General features: G+C 43.9%; 1 protein-coding gene and 1 pseudogene across 1 annotated transcript in view; both read right to left on the bottom strand.

Moving 5' to 3' along the window:
• The window catches only part of RNF130 (ring finger protein 130), a 159,261-nt gene that overhangs the window by 12,077 nt on the left and 120,990 nt on the right, over positions 1-26,194 (bottom strand). The window lies entirely within an intron of this gene.
• On the bottom strand, positions 16,294-18,257 carry LOC101129293 (dnaJ homolog subfamily B member 6-like; annotated as a pseudogene).

Genomic DNA, 26,194 nt, shown 5'->3' on the forward strand with positions numbered 1-26,194 from the left:
GCACTATTCTGTTCCAGCAATCCATTTGTCTGTCTTTATGCTGTTAAATTAAATTTAGACTAAACTGCTTCCTTATATATTTTAAGTTCGGCCTAAAGGTTTCTCCATACACAGTGAACTGTCACCTAAATGGATGTGTGACAGACTGTAACTGACTCTTGTACCAAGGAGCTGAGTCTCAGCCAATCCCAGCGGCTGAGTTTCAGCCAATCACAGGTGGCCAACAGTGCAAACCGTGTTCAGTGAGGCAAAGGCCGAGCTTCACCCATCCAGCTGTTTCTGTACCTCACTTCCCTTTCCTGTACCTCACTTCCCTTTTTCTGTCCATAAATCCAACCACGGTGCAGCCCTGGAGTTGCTTTGAACCTATTTCGGTCCTGGGGGCTGCCCAATTCTTCAATCACTCTTGCTCAATTAAACTCTGTTAAATTTAGTTTCCCTAAAGTTTTTCTTTTAACAACACTAACACCATATTGTCTTGATTACTGTAGCTTTACAGGTCTTGAAATTAGGATTAGAAATTCTGGAACTTGATGGGCACAGAGGTTTGCGCATATAATCTCAGCAGATTACTCAACAGACGAATATTAAATGAAAGCATTTCAGTGCTAGCTCATGAGCGGCAGGGCAACCTCTGTTTTCTTAACTTTTCTATGTTAAAAGTCTTCTGCATTTAAAAAATTGGCATGAAGTCCGGCTTGATGGTCAGTATCTGTAATCCCAGCTACTAGGGAGGCTGAGGTGGGAGGATCACTTGAGCCCAGGAGTTCAAGTCCAGCCTGGGCAACACAGTGAGACCCTGTCCCTAAACAATTTTTTTTTTAATAAATAAAAATTACTGCTGGGCGTGGTGGCTCACGCCTGTAATCCCAGCACTTTGGGAGGCTAAGGCGGGTGGATCACCTGAGGTTGGGAGTTCAAGACCAGCCTGACCAACATGGAGAAACCCTGTCTCTACTAAAAACACAAAATTAGCCAGACATGGTGGCGCATGGCTGTAATCCCAGCTACTCGGGAGGCTGAGGCAGGAGAATTGCTTGAACCCAGGAGGCGGAAGTTGCGGTGAGCTGAGATTGTGCCATTGCACTCCAGCCTGGGCAACAGAGCAAAACTCTGTCTGAAAAAAAATAAATAAATAAATACAGGCTGGGTGCAGTGGCTCATGCCTGTAATCCCAGCACTTTGGGAGGCCGAGGTGGGTGGATCACCTGAGGTCAGGAGGAGTTCCAGACCAGCCTGGCCAACATGGTGAAATCCCATCTCTATTAAAAATATAAAAATTAGCCAGGCATGGTGGTGGGTGCCTGTAATCTCAGCTACACAGGAGGCTAAGGCAGGAGAATCGCTTAAACCTGGGAGGTGGAGGTTGCAGTGAGCCGAGATGGCGCCACTGCACTCCACCCTGGGTGACAGAGTGAGGCTATCTCAAAAAAAAAAAAAAATTAAATATAAATAAAAAATTTTAAATGGGATCAATTCAAAAATGCTTGCTATCTATCCACAGTAGCCCTCTAAGAGCAAGGTCCCACATAAAATATGAGCTATTTCATTTCTGACAAAGGATCCTCAGCCCCCAGAAGCATCAGCACAATCCAACAGCACTAAGGGAGGAAGATGAAAAACAAAGAGCTGATGACAGGGGAGTTTCCTCTCTTCAGGATGAATTAAAGCTATCTGCCATATTGTGAAAAGTGTATTTGGTTTTTTTCCGGGCTTCCTGGCCTACAACTGCTAGAATCCTCAGAATCTCCACAGTGGTGTCTTTCATATGCTAAAGAGGTGGGTGAAGGCGGGCAGCCCCCAGGTAGCTCCAGGATGGGGCTGGTCACCAGAAAGACCAAGGCAGGACTAGAGGCCTGGGACTTTCAGCCTCACCCCCCAGCCTCCAGGGAGCGGAGAGGGGCTGAAGGTTAAGTTGATCGCCCATGGCCAACAGTTTAATCAGTCATGCCCACGTAATGAAGCCTCCATAAAAACCCAAAAGATTGGGACTGGGATACTTCGGGGATAGCTAAACACGTAGAGGTACCAGTAGGGGAGGGCACTGAACTCCAAGCTGCTTCTCACATGCCTTGCCCTATGCATCTGTCAACCAAAAAGTGAAATAACAGGCATTGGAACTAGAGAAGCATGGCTGGGCTTCTTCTGTTTTTTCATTTATTTATTTATTTTATTATTTTCTTCTTTTTGAGGTGCTCTCACTCTGTTGCCCAAGCTGGAGTGTGCAGTGGTGCGATCCTAGCTCACTGCAGCGTCAACCTCCTGGGCTCAAGCAATTGTCTTGCCTCAGCCTTCCCAGAAACTGGGACTACAGGTACATGCCACCAAGCCTGGCTAATTTTGAAATGTTTCTTTTGTATAGCCAGGGTCTTGTTAGGTTGACCAGGCTGGTTTCAAACCCCTGGGCTTAAGCCATCCTCCCACCTTGGCCTCCTAAAGTGCTGGGATTACCTACGTGAGTCACCACACCTGGCTGGATTTATTCTGAGCCAAGTTGGAAGACTTAGGCCCAGAACACAGACTCCATATAGACGGAGAACGTGCCTCAAAGGAGGCTGCATGAGGCACAGTAGACATACATTTTCCAACAGGGGGTGCATGTGGCACGGAAAGAGGGAGCAGCGGAGGCGAGGCAGGGAAGCAGCTTTCCATTCTTGTGATTCTGATTGGTGCTCAGTGACGCTACCCATACGATAAGGTAAACGTGCACTTGTGTGGGGTGGGAGAAAGGCTAGGCAACTTAGGGTCTGGTAGGGGTTGACCAGCTCCATCCTGTCTTTGCTCTACCTCTGATAAATGGGTTTACGACTAGTGCCTGTCAGTGAACTACGTAAACTCCAGTCATACAGGCAAGAGGTCAGCTTTATTTATAGACCTAGGATTTATTATTCATGTGCCCGACTACAGCCATCATGGGCCACTGTTAAAATTTTCTTTTGAATTTTCCTTTTTCTGACACGTCTCTTCATCTGTATCCTTTGCAATATCCTTCATAATAAATCTCAGGCTGGGTGCAGTGGCTCATGCCTATAATCCCAGCACTTTGGGAGGCCGAGGCGGGCGGATCGCCTGAGGTCAGGAGTTTGAGACCAGTCTGGCCAACATGGTGAAACCCTGTCTCTATTAAAAATACAAAAAAAAATTAGCCGGGTGTGATGGCAGGTGCCTGTAATCCCAGTTACTTGGGAGGCTGAGGCAGGGGAATTGCTTGAACCAGGGAGGTGGAGGTGGCAGTGAGCCGAGATAGCGCCATTGCACTCCAGCCTGGGCGACAGAACAAGACTCCATCTCAAAAAAATAAAATAAATAAATAAATAAAAATCTCAGAGTTGTGTGAGCTGCTGTAGCAAATTAACCAAACCTAAGGAGGGGGCGGTGGGCACCCTGACTCATAGCCAGTTGGTCAGAAGCGTGGGTTGAACACTTGGGCTTGCGCTGGGCATTGGAAGTGGAGACAGTCTTGTGGGACTGAGCCCTCACCCTGGGGGACCTGATGCCATTTCCAGGTAGACAGTGTTGGAACTGAATTGAATTGAGGGACATCCAGTTGGCATCTGCCGCAGAACTGCTTGCTTACTTCGTGTGTGGGGGCCCCCTCACCCCACTCGACACTGCCCCCACCACTGACTGTTGATCACGGAAGTCTTCTGTGTTGACTGTTATGGGGTGAGAACAGAGGAAAAACAGTTTGCTTTTTCTAGTCACCGTCAGAAGTGAAATGACCGAATCTTTTTTGTTAGAGTAGTCATCAGCTGATACCAAATCTTTGGCAATAAGAAAATGGGTCAGAACTTAAGTCAGTAATCTACATTGGTTAACCAGTTTTCTTGAGAAAAATATAATGCAAACAGAGGAATGCACAAGCAGCTGAATTTCAGAGAAAGGTATGAGTCTGGCTTTGCCAAGAAAGCACACATATTTTTTGACACCTGGAAATACACCAGATGTGTACTGGTCAACTAATTATTATCTTTGTTATTGGCTACATAATGTTATTAAGTAAACTCTTAATTAAGGCATAACCTACATATAGATATGTGCACAAATCATAAGTATCCAGTTCAATGAATTTCCACAAAGAGAATATACCCACAAAATAATCACTGGATCAAGAATAGACTACCAGCACCCCACAAGTCCCTCCAGTGACCACCCAATCACTATGTCCTCTCTCCCCTGCCAAAGGAAACCATAATCCAGACTTCTCCCACACAGTTTAGCTTTGTCTTTTTTTTTTTTTTTGAGATGGAGTCTCACTCTGTCGCCCAGGCTGGACTGTAGTGGCTTGATCTTGGCTCACTGCAAGCTCTGCCTCCCAGGTGCAAGCAATTCTCCTGTCTCAGTCTCCTGAGTATGGGACTACAGGTGCCCGCCACCACGCCTGGCTAATTTTGTTTTGTATTTTTAGTAGAGATGGGCTTTCACCATGTTAGCCAGGATGGTCTCGATCTCCTGACCTCATGATCCACCCGCCTTGGCTTCCCAAAGTGCTGGGATTACAAGTGTGAGCCACCATGCCCGGCCTAGCTTTGTCTATTTTTAATTTTATATAAATGGAAACAGGGAATATATTCTTTTGTGTCTAGATTCTGTCTGACACACAAATGTCTGACATTTATGTTGCAACATCCATCCGCCTCAGGGAATATAGCAACAGTTCCTTCCTTCTCACCGCTGCGTCATGTTCCACTGTCTGGCCACCACACAATTGATTGGTCTAATCTTTACGGACAGGCATTTGCATTGTTTCCTCTGGGGGCTCTCTGAATCTTGCTGTTAGGGACACTTGTTTCTGTGAGTATCTTTTGTACACATGGACATGCCTTTCCCTCGGATGATGCCTAGGAGTGGGATTGCCGGGTGTCAGGTGTGCATATTTTCAGCGTCAGCAGACACTGGCCATGTTCCAAAGTGGCTGTGCCAACTTTGACTCCCACCAGTAAATGAGAATTCCAGTGGCTCTCTTTCTGTGCCAATAATGGATATTTTCTTTTTTTTTTTTCATTTTAGCATTCCAGCAGGTGTATACACGGCATTTCACTATGTTTTAATGTACATTCCCCAAATGACCAAAAAGGATGAACACTTTTCATACATTTGCAGGCTGTTTGTGTATCTGGTTCGCTCTGAAATGTCTCTTTGTTTCTTTTGCTCATTTTCCCATCAGGTTGTCAGTCTTCTTCTCCTTTATTGTGACTGTGAGTTAAAAGCATTGCAGGTACCTTCTTCCAAAACTGTATTTTTTTTATTGTTGTTGTTGTTTGAGACGGAGTCTTGCTCTGTCACCCAGGCTGGAGTGCAGTGGTGCGATCTCGGCTCACTGCAAGCCCCGCCTCCTGGGTTCATGCCATTCTCCTGCCTCAGCCTCCCGAGTAGCTGGGACTACAGGCGCCCACCACCACGCCTGGCTAATTTTTTGTATTTTTAGTAGAGACGGGGTTTCAACCATGTTAGCCAGGATGGTCTCGATCTCCTGATCTCCTGATCCCCCTGCCTCGGCCTCCCAAAGTGCTGGGATTACAGGCGTGAGCCACCGCACCTGGCCATGCAAAACTGTATTTTGATGAGCAAAATTTCTTAATTTTAGTGTGGAACAAATTATCTAACTTTTATTTTATGGTTAGGGCTTTTTCAGTCCAGTTGAAGAAGTCTTTGCCTATCTGAAGGTTTTGATGACATTTTATCTTATTTTTTAGAAGCTTCATGGTTTTACCTTTTGCATTTAGGTCTATCATCCATTTCAAGTCAATTTTTCCATATAGTGTGAAGTAGGAATTAAGATTCATTTCTTTATAAATATTCAGTGGAGCCAGCACCATCTTGAAAAGACCATTCTTACCCCACGGCTTGTGCGGTGCCACCTCTGTCATGAGCCGAGTGTCTGTACGTGCACGGCTGTTTCAGAACTCTATTTTGTTCTGCTGTCTGTCCATCCTTGCATCGATACCTTACTGTCTTAATTACTGTGGCTTTGTCAAAAGTCTTGATTTCCAGTATCTAAGTCCTTTTGCTTTATTATTCTTCAAAATGTTCTTGTTATTCTTAGCTCTTTCCATTTCCACATAAATTCTAGGATCAGGCTGGGCGTGGTGGCTCACACCTGTAATCTCAGCACTTTAGGAGGCCAAGGTGGGAGGACTGCTTGAGCCCAGGAGTTTGAGACCAGCCTGGGCAACATGGCAAAATCCCATCTCTACAAGAAATACAAAAATTAGCTGGGCATGGGGGTGCATGCCTGTAGTCCCAGCTATTCAGGAGGCTGAGGTGGGAAGATCACTTGAGCCTGGGAGGTCAAGGCTGCAGTGAGCCATGATTGTGCCACTGCACTCCAGCCTGGGTGACAGTGTGAGACAGTGTGTCAAAAAAAAAAAAAAATTCTAGGATCAATTGGTCAAGTTTCAATACACACACCCACACCCACCCACTGGGGTCTGACTGAAATCATAGTAAGTCTATAAGTCACTTTAGGGAGAGCTAACACCTCCATAGTATCGTGTCACTCATTCCATCAGCCTGTTATATTCATTTAGGTCATCTTTAATTTCTCTCAATAACACATAATTGTTCTCTGTATAAAAGCCTTGCATATCTTCTCTTAGATATACTCCTCAGTACGATGTTTCTTTGATGCTTTTGTAAATGTTATCTTTTTTGAAAATTTCATTTTATTTATTTATCTTTTATTTATTTTTTGAGATGGAGTCTTGCTCTTGTCGCCCAGGCTAGAGTGCAATGGCGTGATCTTGGCTCACTGCAACCTCTGCCCCCCGGGTTCAAGCGATTCTCCTGCCTCAGCCTCCCGAGTAGCTGGGATTACAGGCATCTGCCACCACACCTGGCTAATTTTTGTATTTTTAGTAGAGACGAGGTTTCACCATGTTGGTCAGGCTGATCTCGAACTCCTGACCTCATGATCTGCCCACCTTGGCCTCCCAGAGTGCTAGGATTACAGGCATGAGCCACTGCACCCGGCCGAAAATTTCATTTTAAATTGCTTATTGTTAGTCTATAGAAATATAATTGATCCTGTTAAATTTACTTATTCATTTTAAGAGCTGATTTGTAGAATATATTGAATTTTCTACATGTAATCGTTTTCTCTGTGAAGAGTGACAGTTTCATTCTTCCTTTCTAATCCTTACACCTTTTATTTCTTTTTCTTGCCATATGGTAATGGCTAACACTGCCAATATAATGTTGAAAGAGATAGTGACAGCAGATAACCTTATTTACAATCTTAGGGAAAAAGTTTTTAATATTTCACTGATAGGTATAATGTTTGCTGTAGTTTTGAAAATATCCATTATTAGATTAAGGAAGCACTCTGTTTTTCCTAGTTTGCTAAAAGTTCTTTTCTTTTAAAATCAAGAATGGAGGCTGGGCATGGTGGCTCATGCCTGTAATCCCAGCACTTTGGGAGGCCAAGGTGGGTGGATCACTTGAGGCCAGGAGTTCAAGACCAGCCCGGCCAACATAACAAAACCCGGTCTCTACTAAAATTACAAAAAAAAGTAGCTGGGCGTGGGCATGACTGTAGTTCCAGCCACTGGGGAGGCTGAGGCATGAGAACCCAGGAGGCAGAGGTTGCAGTGAGCTGAGATTGCACCACTGCTCTCCAGCCTGGGCTGCAGACCAAACCTGTCTCAAAAAAAAAAAAAAAAAAAAAAATCAAGAATAGGTGTTGAATTTTAGCAAATGCTTTTTTTGTACCTATTAAGATAAAAACATGGTGACCACATGACTGATTGGCATTTTGATGACGTCCATGCAAAGCTGGATTCCTGTGACAGTGTTTCCCGCCTGAAGTACCGCACATCTGAACTGAGACTGTAACACTGATGGCGGTACAGTGTGGGGTGCCAGAAATGTCAAAATGAATCACACAAAGTCCATTTTGTTTACCTATTGTATCAAAGGGGAGTCTAGGGACAATGGTAGTATTTGTTTTTAATCAGCTATGAAAACATGTTGCAGTTCTGCACATTTTCTGTGTTCTTTTGTGTGTGTGCTTTAAGTGTAGCTTTTTGGTTTTTTTTTTTTTTTTTTTGGTTGGCAGTAACAGATTTTAATGAATCACTGTTTAAACTACACTACAGGCCAGGCGCAGTGGCTCATGCCTGTAATCCCAGCACTTTGGGAGGCCGAGGTGGGTGGATCACCTGAGGTCAGGAGTTCGGGATCAGCCTGGCCAAAATAGTGAAACCACGTCTCTACTAAAATACAAAAAATTAGCCGGGCGTGGTGGTGCGTGCCTGTAATCCCAATCCCAGCTACTCGGGAGGCTGAGGCAGGAGAATTGCTTGAACCTGGGAGGCGGAGGTTGCAGTGAGCTGAGATGGTGCCACTGCACTCCAGCCTGGGCGACAGAGCCAGACTCTGTCTTAAAACAAACAAACAAACAAACAACAACAAAACGACAGTACAAAGACTTTGTAACTGTGATTCAGGCCCCCCAGCACTCCCGTGACTGTAGAGTACCTTCAAAACTCAGCTGTGCCAGCCAGTGCCAACCTGTGAACTTCCCGCCATATCCCAGATCTGCTATCCCCCAAACCACTTCCCAGTTTTCCTTTGAGTCATCTTTCTGAAGGAGCCAAGACAATAGGGGTCTGCTGTGTAGTAAATTTCTTTATTATTTGCAGCCTTTAAAAGGTAATTTCCATGTCTTGCAATAAATTTGTTTCCTTTTGTTTCACTTTAGTTAAAATTTCAGGTATTTAGCTCCCCTTTTGCACCATTAAAAAAATTTAAAGTTACCTGTTATAGGGTGTTCCTTCAGAAGCGAAGAGCAGAATTTTACTGTTGTGCCAATTCTAATTGTAATTGTAAGTTCCATGTGTTTAATCATTGTCTCTTCATTTTAAGACCTTTAATACAAATGTCTTTTATTTGAGAGGGAGTCTCGCCCTGTTGCCTAGGCTGGAGTGCAGTGGTGCAATCTCAGCTCACTGCAACCTCCACCTCCCAGGTTCAAGCGATTCTCCTCCCTCAGCCTCCTGAGTAGCTGGGACTACAGACATGCGCCACCATTCCCGGCTAATTTTTTTGTATTTTTAGTAGAGACGGGGTTTCACCATGTTGGTCAGGCTGGTCTCAAACTCCTGACCTCAAATGATCCGCCTGCCTCAGCCTTCCAAAGTGCTGGGATTACAAGTGTGTAAGCCACCACGCCTGGCCTTAGCTAATATTTTCTTAAAACATTTACGTCTGTTTGGGAGGCCGAGATGGATGGACCACCTGAGGTCAGGAGTTCGAGACCAGCCTGGCCAACATGGTGAAACCCTGTCTCTACTAAAAATACAAAAATTAGCCAGGCGTGGTGGCACACCTGTAATCCCAGCTACTTGGGAGGCTGAGGCAGAAGAATCACTTGAACCTGGGAGGCGGAGATTGCAGCGAGCTGAGATTGTACCACTGCACTCCAGCCTGGGCAACAGAGTGAGACTTGGTCTCAAAAATACACAAAAAATTTACATCTGTATTCACAAAAGAAATTAACCTGTAATTTTCTTTCTTGTAATGCCCTTGTAATAATTTGGTATCAAATCATTTCGTATCAAATCAAATTAACAGGTTTCTGCTGATCAAGAAAGAAGACCCAAATGACCATTATCAGGAATGAAAAAGACATCACTGCAAAGCCTACAGACATTAAAAATAATCATAAGGTACAAAGAAATAGAGCGCAGAGGAGCGATTACCAGGTTGTTATTTAATGGGTATAGAGTTTCAGATTTCCAAGATGCACAGAAGGACTTGGGAAGTTCTCCTCTTTTTCTAGTCTCAGGACAAATTTGTGGAAGACTGGTGCTACTTTTTCCCTTAAAAGTTAAAAAGAATTCACCAATGAAATCATCTAGGCCCAGAGTTTTTCTTTGAGGAAATATTTTAAACTATGGATTCAATTTATTACCTAGATGTAGGAGAATTTAGGTTTCCTATTTCTTCCTGTATCAATTTTGGTACTTTGTATTTTTCAAAATCGTCAATTTATTTTCAGAATTTACTAACAATGTTCTCATAACCCTATTTGTGTGTGTGTGTGTGTGTGTGTGTGTGGTAAAAAGCATATAAAATTTGCCATCTCAACCATTTCTATTTATTTATTGTGGTTTTTGTCCATTGAGGCATTTTATTTTACTTTTTAATTTAAAACTTTTTTTTTTTTTTTGAGACATGATCTCCTCTGTTGCCCAGGCTGGAGTGCAGTGGTGCAATCACGGCTCACTGCACTCTTGACTTCCCAGGCTCAGGTGATTCTCCTGCCTCGCCTCCCGAGTAGCTGAGACCACAGTCACGCTCCACCATGCCGGGCTAATTTTTTCTATTTTTTGTAGAGACGGAGTTTCACCATATTGCCCAGGCTGGTCTCGAACTCTTAGGCTCAAACGATTCACCTAGGCGGCATTTTAATTTTAAGTATGTATTACATCGCTAGATAAAGAATCCCAGGATTTTCCCTCCTGTGTGTTTTTGTCTTGCTTCTTCATGGTCCATGTTGCCAGCTGAGGTTGTTAGTAAAATGAATCCAAACTGTCAGAATGGGAGCAGACTGTTCTGCCATTTTTTCTAGATCTTTGTTTGAGCTGCACCTCCAAGTTGGGGCTGATTACGGCACGCTTGTTTAACCTGCCTGTGAAGCTCACAACAATGTTCCCAGCTCTGTGATGATCAGATTTCAGATTTGCCAGTGGAATCATGCTTCATCACCGGAGTTAGAAACCGGACGACTCTGAAGCACGGCCTAATAAGAACCTGGTGTTTGCCTCTCCTTTAGACATTGTGTATGCTCTTGAGAGCAGCAGCCTCGACGTTCGCGCACAGCAGCCTGGCGGCGTGGAAAGGTGGTGGGAAGAGCTCAATCATTTTATTTTATTTATTTATTTATTTATTTTTTATTGATCATTCTTGGGTGTTTCTCGCAGAGGGGGATTTGGCAGGGTTACAGGACAATAGTGGAGGGAAGGTCAGCAGATAAACAAGTGAACAAAGTTCTCTGGTTTTCCTAGGCAGAGGACCCTGCGGCCTTCCGCAGTGTTTGTGTCCCTGGGTACTTGAGATTAGGGAGTGGTGATGACTCTTAAGGAGCATGCTGCCTTCAAGCATCTGTTTAACAAAGCACATCTTGCACCGCCCTTAATCCATTCAACCCTGAGTGGATACAGCACATGTTTCAGAGAGCACAGGGTTGGGGGTAGGGTCACAGATCAACAGGATCCCAAGGCAGAAGAATTTTTTCTTAGTACAGAACAAAATGAAAAGTCTCCCATGTCTACCTCTTTCTACACAGACACGGCAACCATCCGATTTCTCAATCTTTTCCCCACCTTTCCCCCCTTTCCATTCCACAAAACCACCATTGTCATCATGGCCCGTTCTCAATGAGCTGTTGGGTACACCTCCCAGACGGGGTGGTGGCCGGGCAGAGGGGCTCCTCACTTCCCAGTAGGGGCGGCCGGGCAGAGGCGCCCCTCACCTCCGGGATGGGGCGGCTGGCCAGGTGGGGGGCTGAACCCCCACCTCCCTCCCAGACAGGGCGGCAGGCTGGGCGGTGGGCTGACCCCCCACCTCCCTCCCGGACGGGGCGGCTGGCCGGGCGGGGGGCTGACCCCCCCCACCTCCCTCCTGGACGGGGCGGCTGGCCGGGCGGGGGGGCTCCTCACTTCCCAGTAGGGGTGGCCGGGCAGAGGCGCCCCTCACCTCCCGGACGGGGCGGCTGGCCGGGCGGGGGGCTGATCCCCCCACCTCCCTTCCGGACGGGGCGGCTGGCCGGGCGGGGGGCTGACCCCCCCACCTCCCTCCCGGACGAGGTGGCTGCCGGGCGGAGACGCTCATCACTTCCCAGACGGGGTGGCTGCTGGGCGGAGGGGCTCCTCACTTCTCGGGCGGGGCGGCTGCCAGGCAGAGGGTCTCCTCATTTCTCAGACGGGGCGGCCGGGCAGAGACGCTCCTCACATCCCGGACGGGGCGGCCGGGCAGAGACGCTCCTCACTTCCCAGATGTGATGGCGGCCGGGAAGAGGCGCTCCTCACTTCCTAGATGGGATGGCGGCCAGGCAGAGACGCTCCTCACTTTCCAGACTGGGCAGCCAGGAAGAGGGGCTCCTCACATCCCGGACGATGGGCGGCCAGGCGGAGACGCTCCTCACTTTCCAAACTGGGCAGCCAGGCAGAGGGGCTCCTCACATCCCGGACGATGGGCGGCCAGGCGGAGACGCTCCTCACTTCCCAGACGGGGCGGCAGCCGGGCAGAGGCTGCAATCTCGGCACTTTGGGAGGCCAAGGAGCTCAATCATTTTAAAGTATACGGTTCAGTCGTGGTAAATATATTTACATTATTGTGAAACGCATCTCCAGAACTTTTTCATCTTGCAAATCTGAAACTCTACACCCATTAAATGACCCCCTGGTAATCGCTCCTCTGCACTCTACTTCTTTGCACCTTATGATTATTTTTAATGTCTGTAGGCTTTGCAGTGATGTCTTTTTCATTCCTGATAATGGTCATTTGGGTCTTCTTTCTTGATCAGCAGAAACCTGTTAATTTTATTCGTCATTTTAAAGGAACAACTTCGTGTTTGGTTGATTTCTTTTTTTTTCCTTTTTTTTTTGGTGGCGGGGACAGGGTCTGACTCTGTTGCCCAGGCTGGAGTACAGTGGCAAGATCATCATGGCTCACTGCGAACTTATGGGTTCAAGTGATCCTGCTGCCTCAGCCTCCCAAGTAGCCAGACCACAGGTGTGCGCCACCACATCCGGCTACTTTATTTTTATTCTTGTAGAGATTTTTCTTGCTATGTTGCCCAAGCTGGTCTCAAACTCCTGGCTTAATGTGATCCTCCATGCCTCAGCCTCCCGGGTCATGTAATTCCAGGATTACAGGGATGAGCCTACCATGCTTGGCTTGGTTGATTTTTTTTCTATTGTATATTTGTTTTCCATTGAATTTAGGTAAGATCTTTATTTCCTTCCTTTGATTTAGTTTGTTGTTCTTTGAGACAAATGCTTCGAACTTTTCGCTAGGCTTTCGAGATTTAAGGTCGCAGATTTCCCTCTAGCATGGCTTTAGCTGAATTATGTAAGTTTTGATATGTCATACTTCTATGAGCATTCAATGAAACATTTTAAAATAATTTCCACTGCGATTTCTTCTTTGATTCATGAGTTTTTCTTTTGGAAGTATATTGTTTAATTCCAAACATTTGGGGATCATTCTAATTATCTTTTTGTTATTGATTTATAACTTAATTCCGCTGGTCAGAAAACATACTCTACAGATTTCAATCCTTAAATATTAGTTGAAATTTGCTAAATTTATTGAAATTTATCATCCAGCATATAAGTCTATCTTAGTAAATAATCTATGTGTACTTAAAAAAATATATACCCTGTAGTTGATGAGGGCTATATAAATATATATGTTAATTACATCTTGTCAATTGTGACATTCAAATCTTCTAGATCCCTGGGGAGCATCTGTCTGATGCTCTATCATTTTACTTTCATTTTATTTTCTATCATCTGACTTTCAACATTTGTTTCTTTTCATTAAAGATATGTCAGCACGTGTGTGTGTGTGTGTGTGTATACATTTTAAATCTATCTTTGAGTATTTAATTATCCATTTCTATTCATTACTAACATGTTGGGACTTAAATCCATAATTACATTACTCATTTTCTGTTTGTCTCACTGGTCCTATAGTCCTCTCCTCTAAGTTTTTTCCTCTTCTTTTGGATGACTTTTTGTTATTACAGTTTTCTCTCTATTAGTGTATTATATTATTATTTTATAATGCTTTTAGTGGCTATGCTGGCCTAGAGATCATTTTACTATTTTTTTAGTTGTTACCCTGGATTATGACACGTATCCTTGATTTATTAGAACCTAATATAAATAAGTACTTTGACTCCTTCCTGGACAATGCAAGTATGTTAGAGCAGTTTTACCTCATTTGTCCCCTCCCATCTTTTGTGCAGTTGATGTCAAGTGGTCTCCACAAGGGATGAGTATCAGCGTCTCACACATCGAGCAGCACTTAGGTTACCCACGTGTCTCCTTTCTGCTCTTTACTCTTCCTGCATCTCCGTGTTTCCATCTGGAATCCTCTTCCTTCTGCCTGAAAAACTAGCTCTTAGTATTTCTGTTTGCTGGAAAATGTCTTATTTCATCTTTCTTTTCTCTTATTTTGAGACAGGGTCTCGCTCTGTCACCCAGGCTGGAGTGCAGAGGCACGATCATAGCTCACCACAGCCTTGACCTCCTGGGCTCAAGCAATCTGAGGCCTCAGCCTCTGAGCAGCTGGGACTACAGGTAATTAAAAAAAATTTTTTGTAGAGACAGGGTCTTGCTATGTTGCCCAGGCTGGTCTTGAACTCCTGAGCTCAAGTGATCCTCCTGCCTCAGACTCCCAAACTGCTGGGACCCATGCTGGCTAATATTTTATATTTTAATTTTTTTTGTAGAGACGGGTTCTCATCATGTTGCTCAGGCTTGTCTTGAACGCCTGAGCTCAAGCGATCCTCCTGTCTTAGCCTTCCAAAGTGCTGGGATTACAGCTGTGAGCCACCACACCTAGCCAACTTTATTTTCAATGGCTTTCCCCACTAGATGTTTAGGTTGGCAGATATTTTTCCTCCCAATACTTTACTATTTTCTGGTTTCTGTCAAGATACCAACTGTTAGCCTTTCATTGCTACTTTAAAGTAAAGCATCTCTTTATTGAAAAAGGAAAAACAAAGCTGGAAGACTCAAACTTCCCAATTCTAAGACTACTATAAAATTACAGTAAACAAGGCAGCATGGTACTGCCATAAACACAGACATACAGATTAATGGAATAAAATTGAGAGTCCAGAAATAAACTCATACATCTATGGCCAAGGGTTCCAAGACCACTCAATGGGGGAAAGAACAGTCTCTTCAAGAAATGGTATTGAGAAAACTGGATATCCACATGCAAAAAAATGGAGTTGGACCCCTACTTCACACCATACAAAAATATTAACTCAAAATGGATCAAATACCTACATGTGAGTTCTAAAAGTATAAAACTGATGGAAGTTTTTGCGACCACCAATTTGTCAATGGTTTCTTAGCTTTGACACCTAAAGCATAAGCAACCAATGAAAAAACAGACAAACTGGATATCATCAAAACGAAATATCATCAAAACGAAGTATCATCAAAACGAAATATCATCAAAACGAAGTATCATCAAAACGAAATATCATCAAAACTAAGTATCATCAAAACGAAATATCATCAAAATGAAATATCATCAAAACGAAAGACTTGTGCTTTGAAAGATGCTATCAAGAAAACGAATACACAACTTATAGAATGGAGAAAACATTTGTAAATCATGTATCTGATAAGGGCCTAGTATCTGGAATGTATAAAGAAACTCTTACAACTCAACAGCAAAAGACAACCTGATTAAAAAATAGGCAAAGAACTTAACAGACAATTCTCCAAAGAAGATGTATGAGTGGCTAACTTAATGCACATAAAAAGATGCTCAGCATCACTAGGCATTAGGGAAATGCAAATCAAAACCATGATGAAATGCCATTCACACTCGTTAGAAATGGCTATAATTTTAAAAAAGGAGTGGGGATAACAAGTGTTGGCAAGGAGGTAGCAAATCAGAACCCTTATACATTGTTGGCAGGAATGTAAAATGGTTTAGCCACTGTGGAAAAGAGTTTGGAGGTTCCTCAAAAAGTTAAACTAGAATTCTATGACCCAGCAATTCCACTGCTAGGTATATAACCCAAAGAATTGAAAACAAGGATGCAAACAGATTCCTGCAAACCAATGTTCACAGTATTGTTCATCACGGTTAAAAGGTGGAAACAGCCCAGATGTCCATCAGTGGATGAGGAGATGAACAAATTGTGGTGTAGACATACAATGCACTATTATTCAGCCATAAAAAAAATGAAGTGTTGACATATGCTTTCAATGAATCTGTGTGTGTGTGTGTGTGTGTGTGAGAGAGAGAGAAAGAGAGAGAGACAGAGACAGACAGGGTCTCACTCTGTCACCTAGGCTAGAGTGCAGTGGCAGTGATCACAGCTCCACAACCCAGACTCCCGGGCTCAAGTGATCCTCCCACCTCAGCCTCCCGAGTAGCTGGGACTACAGGTACGCAGCACCACGTCTGGCTAATTTTTGTATTTTTTTGTAGAGATGGGGTTTTGCCACGTTGCCCAGGTTGGTCTTGAACTCCTGTGCTCAAGCAATCCACCCTCCTTGGCCTCTCAAAGTACTGGGATCACAGGCACGAGTCACCGCGCCCAGCCCTTTCAATGAATCTTGAAAACATTATGGTAAGTGAAAGAGGCCAAACACAAAAGGTCACATACTTTGCATGATTCAATTCATATGAAGCACCAGAACAGGTATATCATGGGGACAGGACACAGATTGGTAGTTGTCAGGGGCCAGGAAGAATGCAGAATGGGAAGCAACTGCTTAATGAGTAGGGGGTTTCTTTTTGGGGTGATGAAAATGTTTTGGAGCTAGAGAGGGTAGTGGTTACACCCCATTGTGAATATACTAAATGTCACTAAATTGTTCACTTACTTATTCATTTATTTTCACCAAACACATTCTCATTTCTCTTCTTTATTTAGGCATATGACAAAGACCTAGTTTACCAGCTTTACATTTTAAAACTTAACATTATATATTTAAATAATTGTCAAAATTAAGTTGCCAGCATTCATGCACAATTAGAAAACATCCTTAATTTATATTAAACCAGAAATATATTATCATTATTGCATTAATACCTTTCACTACTAACTACTGAAAACATTGCAATTATTTCTGTAGAAGACTCACTCTGGCAATGTTAACTTCACAGCAGGCTGACACTACATGGCTCACATTTCAGACAAAATGGAAAAGCAGATTCATGCTGGTGTTAGGGTACAATCTTGTCCTGCCACTAAAGAGTCAAGGATCAAAAGTGCATACACAGGCCAGGCACAGCAGCTCACACCTATAATGCCCAAAACTTTGGGAGGCTGAGGTGGGCAGATCACCTGAGGTCAGGAGTTCAAGACCAGCCTGGCCAACATGGTGAGACCCCGTCTCTACTAAAAATACAAAAATTAGCCGGGCATGTTTAGTCCCAGCTGCTTGGGGGGCTGAGGCAGGAGAATCGCTTGAACTCGGGAGGCAGAGGTTGCAGTGAGCTGAGATCGCACCACTGCACTCCAGCCTGGGATACAGAGCAAGACTCTGTCTCAAAAATAAATAAATAAATAAATAAAAGTGCATACAGAGATTTATAACAACTTTTAAGACAGAAAAAAGTGGTCCTATTATGTGGTCCTAACAATAAACTCAAAAGTTTATGACAAATAGGGGCTCTGTGAGTTGTTTATCAATACTTCAGGTACAATTCTACCAATAGTTGAGTTCATTTGAAATATTCAAAAAAATGTTCCTGTTAACCCTCAGATGGTGCTTCTGTAGCTGAACGTTTTTGTTCGATGACTTTGCATGCAAGCGCAGCAGCTGCTCCTTACTGCTGGCTGTCTTCTCCCATTTCTACCCTTTCTCCACCATTCTCAACAACTCTCTTTTTAGTGATGTTTCTGCCGTTAACCATTTCTAGTAGAAGTTGATGAAGATTTGAAGTTGCCATTCCACTACCACAAATGACTTGGAAGAGAATGAAGTGAGGCCCTGTGACCTAGTGATCCAAATGAAGAAAATCTTCATCAAAAGAAGAAAATCCACTTCCGAAAGACGGAAATCCACTGAAAGCGGAGAAAAACGACCCCCTCCCTTGGCGACCCCTTTGATTCCCAAAAGTCCTCAAATGGGTCTTCAAAGAAGTTGAATGAAAATGGGTCCCTCCCACCAAAAATTCCCCGAAGACATCATCTGAGTTATGGAGGGTGAATCAACCTCAAACGGATGTCAAAGTGCATCCCACCTCCTCCTCCTCTGTCTAATCCTTCTTTGTCATAAACGTCCCTTTTTTTTTTTTTTTTTTTTTTTTTTAGCATCAGACAGCAGCGCCTCATATGCCTCCACTGCTCATCTGAATTTTCTCTCTGCTTCTTCTTTAGTCTCAGGACTTTTATCTGGGTGCCACATCGGTGTCATTCTCCAACATGTTGTTTTAATATCCTCAGGCCAGGCATGTCTGCACACCTGGACCTTCACAGTGACCGCTGTGCTTAACAGACGGTTGGAATGGGCAAGGGTGCAGGTGGTGGCACTGGCAGTGGCTCCTCACTTTCCTGAATTGTTCACTTTCTTTTTTTTCTTTTTTTTTTTTTTTTGAGTTGGAGTCTCGCTCTGTCACCCAGGCTGGGGTGCGATCTCGGCTCACTGCAACCTCCGCTTCCCAGGTTCAAGCGGTTCTCCTGCCTCAGCATCCTGAGTAGCTGGGATTACAGGTGCCCGGCACCACACCCAACTAATTTTTGTATTTTTAGTAGAGATGGGGTTTCACCATGTTGGCCAGGCTGGTCTCGAACTCCTGACTTCATGATCCTCCCGCTTTGGCCTCCCAAAGTGCTGGGATTACAGGCATGAGCCACTGTGCCCGGCTCAAATTGTTCACTTTCAAATGGTTACTTTTATGTTATGAGAATTTCATCTCAATTTTAAAAACTTTAAAAATTGAGATAAAGTATCTTTTTCTCTGCCTTTAAGTTTTTCTGTGCTTCTTAAAATAACTTACTGTGATATGTCTTGGTGTGGTTTTCTTTTTTTTCACTCTGCTTGGTGTTCCCAGTCCTTCTTTAATCTGCAGTTTGACGTCTTTTGTCAGGTTTGAAAAATTGTGTCATTATCTCTTCAAATACTGCTTCTGCCCCATTCTCTGTCTTCTCTCCTTCTATGACTTGAATTACATGTATATTAATTTTTTCATCATCTAAAGACTCATGCCTTTTTCTGTATTTTTCTTCTCATTTTATTTTTTTGCTTCAGCTCAGATAGTCTCTCCTGACCTGCATTCCAGTTCATGAATCCTCTCTTAGCTGTGTTTAAGTTGATGTTAAACCCTCTATTGAGTTCTTCCTTTCAATTATTTTTCAGTCCTCGCATTTCCTTTTGATTTTGTTATTTCCACTTATTGGTCATTGGTTTCCTGAACATACTTAATTATTTTAAAAGTCTGTTCTTATATTTCTAATAGTTAGATTTCTTGTGGATCTATTTCTGTTCTTTGTTTTTTCTCCTTTTTGGTCATTTGGTCTTATCTCCTGGCTTGCCTGCTTCATTTGGTTGGTTTCTAATGGATTGCTGGACATGTATACGAGAAACAGAGATAATCTGATGTTGCTGATGATGACCTTTCTCTAGAGGACTTCCCACTGCCTCTGGAAGTGACGTATCACTTTTAGAATATGGGCATATCACTTTAATCTAATTAGAGATTGAACAGATTCACAGTTGGGCTTCTGTCTTTGAGATGAGTCAAATTCTGGTTCAACCTCCAGTTCCAGGCTGTAGCCCTTTGGGGATCCCAATGGAAGGCCTGGGATGGTTATCGGGGTTCTTTCTGCTTGGTGGCCCATGAATTCCGAGTTTCATCTCACAAGCCCAATAAGACTGCTTGAGCTCTCCTTCTCTCTCGGTCTTTGGGCCATCACTTTCTAGTCACTGCTTATGAACTGGCAGATGCCACAAGAAAAAAAGTAGTGTTGAATACTGGATTCATATCTCTGTACCTCCCTTTTCTCTAGGATCTTTGCTCCTCAAGTCATCACTGCACTGATAGCTCTTTAATTTCTTAAAATAAAATGTTTTAAAAATACTTTTTCCATATTTCTAGTTCTTCTTGATATGACGGTTGCACCACAACAAGCTAGTCTGACATTACCAGAAAGAGAAACCTGATAAACTTATTACCAGTGGCTTAGAGTTTCCTTAATGAGGCTTAATAGAATACTGAAACTGATTAACGGAATTTAAAAAATGAAATAGAGAAGTACATTCTGCAAGTCTCTGTAAAACATAAGAACCTCATTATGTCTGTTATCCTATTTGCTGTTTTATGTCTTTCTTTCTCAATAAGACCATAAACTCCCCATGGGCACAACGCTGATATAGTTTATTTCAGTTTCTTCACATCATGCCAATAAATATGCCATTAAATTGAGTTGAGTAGGATGTACACTATTCTAATTAGAGTCACTAATTTGGGTCCAAATAGGTTTCACTTAGAACCATCTCAGTATGAAATAAAGAGGGCACTGGCACCAAGAAACAATGAAGAAGCTGAAAATTAACCAGCAGTTGTTATTTCTGTACCATCAGTTATGGTAGTTAGATGGCTTTAATGAAGATTACAAAGGTTTTAAATAACTGAAACACTCATCAGTTGAGGACTGATTCAATATACAATGCATTTATCAATATTAAAGAGACTCAGGCAGACAGATGTGTATGCACAGATGTGGAAAAATCTCCAAATTTTGGGAAAAAAGAATATATGGTCCGTATGCTCTTTTTGGAAAATCTATAGTATTATATGTTCTTAGTCTCGAATTTAAGTAACTGTTTTTGGATTAAGTTCTAGAAAATAGCAAGTGGAAGCCCAGCTGAGCCTTGAAACTGCAACCTTGAGTAAGAAAGAATTTTAGACATTTTAAAGGGAATTGTTGATGTGGATGCAAAAAGAGAACAGAATTCTATACAGTAAAGCCATTTAGGAGAAAATTTTCAGGTTACTATGAAGACTGAAAGCCTAAGTCTTAGCTGTTTAAACTGTAATCATTAGAGTATATTTGTGAAGTCCCTTTCTGAGACTTCTGGACTTCAAATATGGGATGTTTTCTTCAGAGATGCTGTAATGTTTCTCAGAATATCCTCTGCTAATTTGCTGCTATGGGTGACATATTTCCAGTTATGTGTAACTCTCTCCTGTGGATATAAGATAGGGCTTTTTGTTTGACAGAAGAGCCTCAAAAATGTCTTTTCTTCTGGCCGGGTGCAGTGGCTCAGGCCTGTAATCCCAGCAATTTGAGAGGCCGAGGAGGGTGGATCATGAGGTCAAGAGATCAAGACCATCCTGACCAACATGGTGAAACACCGTCTCTACTAAAAACACAAAAATTAGTTGGGTGTGGTGGCATGTGCCTGTAGTCCCAGCTACTCAGGAGGCTGAGGCAGGAGAATCGCTTCAACCAGAGAGGTGAAGGTTGCAGTGAGCTGAGATCGCGCCACTGCACTCCAGCCTGGGACAGAGCGAGACACTGTCTCAAAAAAAAAAAGTCTTCCTTTGGGCTAAAGGAAAATGGACAGGTGACTTGTTTTATGACTATGTGTGGGAGGGATTTTGCTGGGGAATGTGTGTGAAACCATCATATGCTCATACAGACACAAAATCTCTTTGGAAGTGTACACACAAGGCACAGACAACAGAGACTGCCAGGAGAGGTCTGGGACACTGGGATCAGGGAGGGCCTGACATGGACTTTCTACCTTCCAACCTTTTTTACTATTTAAACTGTAATCAGTTTTACTATTTTTATTTTTTGCCATGTGCACTTATTACTTATTCAGAAAAACAATTTCAAACTAGAAGAAAAAGGGGATAAAGAGGAAAAGGCGTAACACGTATACTTTCACAACAACCTGCCTGCAAGATAGATGTGTCATTACTTCATACACAGAAAAGGTGAGGCTCAGAGAGAGAAAATAACTTACTCAAAATCATAAAGCTAAAACTAGAATCCAGGTAAAACTGAACCCAAAGCCAAGTTATCTTTCAGTCTTATATTCTCATAAGTAACTTAGATTGCAGCTATGATTAAACCGCAAAATATATTTAACAGTGATTAAAATTCCTGAGTTGCAACATGTTGACTGATTTAAGAGCTTATGCTGCTCAAGAAATGGCAACATAAATGAGAAAATACACTTTTTCTAAGGCAATAGAAATGTAATTAAAATTCAAAACTTCTCAAGGTCTTTACAAAGGTCCCATGTAACTAACCACTTCTCTTTATTTCTGAGAAAATTTTTTTTTTTCAGACAGAGTCTTGCTCTGTCACCCAGGCTGGAGTGCAACGGCGCGATCTTGGCTCACTGCAACCTCCGCCTCCTGGGTTCAAGCAATTCTCCTGCCTCAGCCTCCCGAGTAGCTGGGACTGCAGGTGCCTGCCACCATGCCTAGCTAATTTTTGTATTTTTAGTAGAGACGGGGTTTCACCATATTGGCCAGGCTGGTCTCGAACTCCTGACCTCGTGATCTGCCTGCCTTGGCCTCCCAAAGTGTTGGGATTACAGGCGTGAGCCACCGCACCCAGCCTTATTTCTAAGAAATTTTAAGTCCTAAGTGTTCAGTGCTATTTCCAATAAATTAAATAACTAAAGGATCTGACAAGTTTTAAGATTTTCATGATGGAAACTTCATTGTATTCCTATAATTGACTTAACAATTATGTACAGATCTATATTTTATATCTCCTTAAAGGAATTAACGCTCCAATTTTCTCAATTTATTTTTTATTTTTTATTTTTTGAGATGGAGTCTTGCTCTGTTGCCCAGGCTGGAGTGCAGTGCCACAATCTTGGCTCACTGCAACCTCCACCTTCCGGGTTCAAGCAATTTCTCCTGCCTCAGCCTCCTTGCAAGCCACCATGCCTGGCTAAATTTTTTTTTTTTAATTTTGTAGAGACAGTCCCCCAGTTCCTCAGGGGGCTGAGGTGGGAGGATCTCTTGAGTCCCAGAGTTTGAGGCTGCAGTGAACCATGATCACACCACTCCAGCCTGGGTGACAAAGTGAGACCCTGTCTCAAAAAAAAAAAAAAAAAAGTTCACATGGAGTAGGGCTACAGGGGTAACGCGTCTGGCTCTGTGAAAGGGGCTCCTACCCCTGCTAGTCCCCTTTCCTCCTAATTTCTCTGCATTATTTCTAGCATGACAGCTGGCCCTGTTTCCAGATCAGGCACATATGTTTGCTCACACGTGGCAAAGCTTTATTTTATCACTAATGCCTTGGGCTTAATGGTAGCTGCACCTGTTGAAAGTTATAACTGGGCCAGGTGGGGTGGCTCACGCCTATAATCCCAGCCACTTTGGGAGGCCACAGCGGGTGGATCACTTGAGGCCAGGAGTTCAAGACCAGTTTGGCCAACATGGTTAAAAAAATAAAGTGATAACTGACTAGTATTTTCACATAAGGCTTTCATATGAAACAGGAACGGCCACTGAAGGTGAGGCTGTGCCTTTCTAAGGGCTGCAGGAGTTCTCACCCACACCTGTGACCCCTGCCCCTCCACTACGATGAGCAAGGCTCAGTCCCACACCCTGCAGGGTGTGCTGACTGCACCTGGGCAAACAGTGGGACCCAATGGACCCAAACGCTGCACAGATCAGCTGCAAAACCTCAGCGGCGGGGGCTTTTCTGGGCTGAGTGGTACCTGAGCAAGGCGTTCCTATCATCAGTGCTAAAAAGGGCTCTGATGAGCAGTTCATCTTTTCATACAAGTAAGGAAAGAAAAAACATTGCTGAGCAACACTAAACGCCGGGTACTTTCACACACACCATGTTTCCAATCCTCACAGCGCTACGTTGCTGTTACAGTGACTTTTATTCCACTGGTGAGAAAACAGAGGCTGGGAGAGGTCAAGCAGGACTCACACCGCGCTGGACAGTCTAAGGTGCAGATCAAATCAATACAAAGCACTGAGAGGATGCTGGCTTGTGTGTTGAATGTATCGGAGGTGCAGGTGACAGACTCCAGAGGGACAACGGAAATTCAATTCGCTTTGCCCTAAGCTTATGAGCGGTGTCCGGCCTCGGCAGGAACCTAAATACTACGCTCCGCTGCAGCGAACTCTGTCATCTGTCCTGGGCAGTGCATGCACGCTTCCAGATGGGATTCCAGCCCGAAGAGTGTGGGAACCTGAGCTGCATGCATTTATACCCACTCAACAATAAATGCCCGGAGGGAAAAAGGCGGGGGCAGGGGATATTTAAATGGGGGCGGGGGCGATTCTGCCTATCACTCCCCACGGCCGCATCTCCCCAGCTGTGAGTGACAGAAGCATATGACTGACGTTCCTTCAGCAAGTCTCAGTTCCCCTGTGCTTCCCATCAGCGTTTCGCTGTCCTCCAAGGGACTCTTCAAATGCCATTTGGGCGATACTGTTTCTTGTATTTATAAACCCCAAGCTCCTGGGGTGCAACCCCCTACAGTTACGGTAAGTATGTGACCAAAGGCCCACGCTGGAAACTCACTTTTCTGGATCTGAAAAGCAAGCAAGCATTGGTGCGTTCGAATTCTGAGTGACTCTTCACTGTCCATGTGTCTAGGCTGTTCCTGCCATAGCCACGTAGGGTCTGTGTGTGGTCAGGAGGAAAGAAGCCCCCACAGGGAGGGCCCGCGTCAGGCCCCCCTCCTGACCCACGGTGAGAAACCCCGTTTCAAAATGCTTGCCTTTGGTCAGGGAAGACAATGGACATTTCCCTTAAAAGGGACTTTTATAAAAAAAACTTTAAGGTAAAGAAACAAGAATAAAGAAAGTGGATAATTTATACAAACGTACTAGCTTTCTTCTTAGTCTTAACAGACCGACCAGTACAGCACACCCACCGGGGATTTTTTTTATTTTTTTGAGACGGAATCTCGCTCTGTCGCCCAGGCTGGAGTGCAGTGGCGCGATCTCGGCTCACTGAAAGCTCCGCCTCCCGGGTTCACGCCATTCTCCTGCCTCAGCCTCCCGAGTAGCTGGGACTACAGGCGCCCGCCACCACGCCCAGCTAATTTTTTTTGTATTTTTAGTAGAGACGGGGTTTCACCGTGTTAGCCAGGGTGGTCTCGATCTCCTGACCTCGTGATCCGCCGGCCTCGGCCTCCCAAACTGCTGGGATTACAGACGTCAGCCACCGCGCCCAGCACCATAGGGGACCTTTTCATCAGCTGGGTTTGCCTTTATCTTTCTTTAGCCTCGGGCTGATCTCAGGGCCGGTTGCCACCCTAGCTCCCGTTATTTCTACCTGTTTTTTCAACTCCTTGGCAAATATAGTACTCTCCTTACAGGATCTCAACACCTCTCTCCCTGAGGATGCACTGTTGAGTGTGCACAAGTGCACACTGACGCGACCCTACTGTACTGAATGAATTCTTCACAGAGGTCTCCATACCTGGGTTTCTAGAATCTTCTCATCACTGACACAACTGTCTTCACCATTCTTGCCTCCTGGTTTGTTTGGTGAGGCAGTTTCTACATTAAAACAGTTTAAACTAGCAATTCTATCTTTAGTAACCCCACTATTTTATTATTTTCAGGACCAGTCTGCATTCAGATGCCACCTTCCAAAATGCATGGGCCTCCTGACTGCTGCCCACAGGAAAGTCCGTGCCCTGTAACATCACCATCCAGCCCTAGGACACGTCTCTCACCCACCCCACCTGTGTCCTAAATCAAGCCCAGCACACTTCCTGGCCTTTTCTACTATCATGCTCTGCACACTAGGGGCCACTGGTCAGGACACCCCACAGCCTGCCCCTGACACTTGGTGAGCTTCTCTAAGAGGCAAATAGAATGGGGCTTGGAACACAGACCCTGGGGGCCAGCTTATGTGTTGAAATCCAGCCTCTGCTACTTACCAGCAGGGCAACCTTGGCAAGTTACTGGATTTCTCCAAGCCTGTTTCCTCATCTGTAAAACGGAGTTAATAAGAGGGTTGCTGCAAGGATTTAATGAGTTAATGCAGCAAAATGCTTCAAAGAGGACCTAGCATGCAGTTAAGCACTGTATGTGTTAGCTATTATTATTGTACACTATTATCAAACAATAGTATATGTGTGTATATGTAAGTATATAGTAGGTATACATTGATATAGCATATATATACTGCATATGGTATATATATACCTACACAATATGCTATTATATATTATACATAGTATATCTATATACACAGACCATATATGCATGTAAGAATATGGGTGTGTATGTGTGTGTTTGTGTAGCTCAGCCCTCAAATAACTACCTCCATTCACTTCCCCTGTTTTCACCCTGAGACTCTGAATTGCTCTAGGGTGCAGGCTGTGCACATAGTAGGTCCTGGTCTAACTGTCTCCAGGCTGGAGGGTATAAAGTAGTTGGGAGCATTGACTCTGGGCTGCCTGGGTCTCATTCTGACTTTGCCCCTTAGCAGGTGAGTGAACTTGGGCAAGAAACTTGAACCTTTTGAACCATC

Source organism: Gorilla gorilla, chromosome 4 (assembly GCF_029281585.2).
Source record: "Gorilla gorilla gorilla isolate KB3781 chromosome 4, NHGRI_mGorGor1-v2.1_pri, whole genome shotgun sequence".
NCBI lineage: Eukaryota > Metazoa > Chordata > Mammalia > Primates > Hominidae > Gorilla > Gorilla gorilla.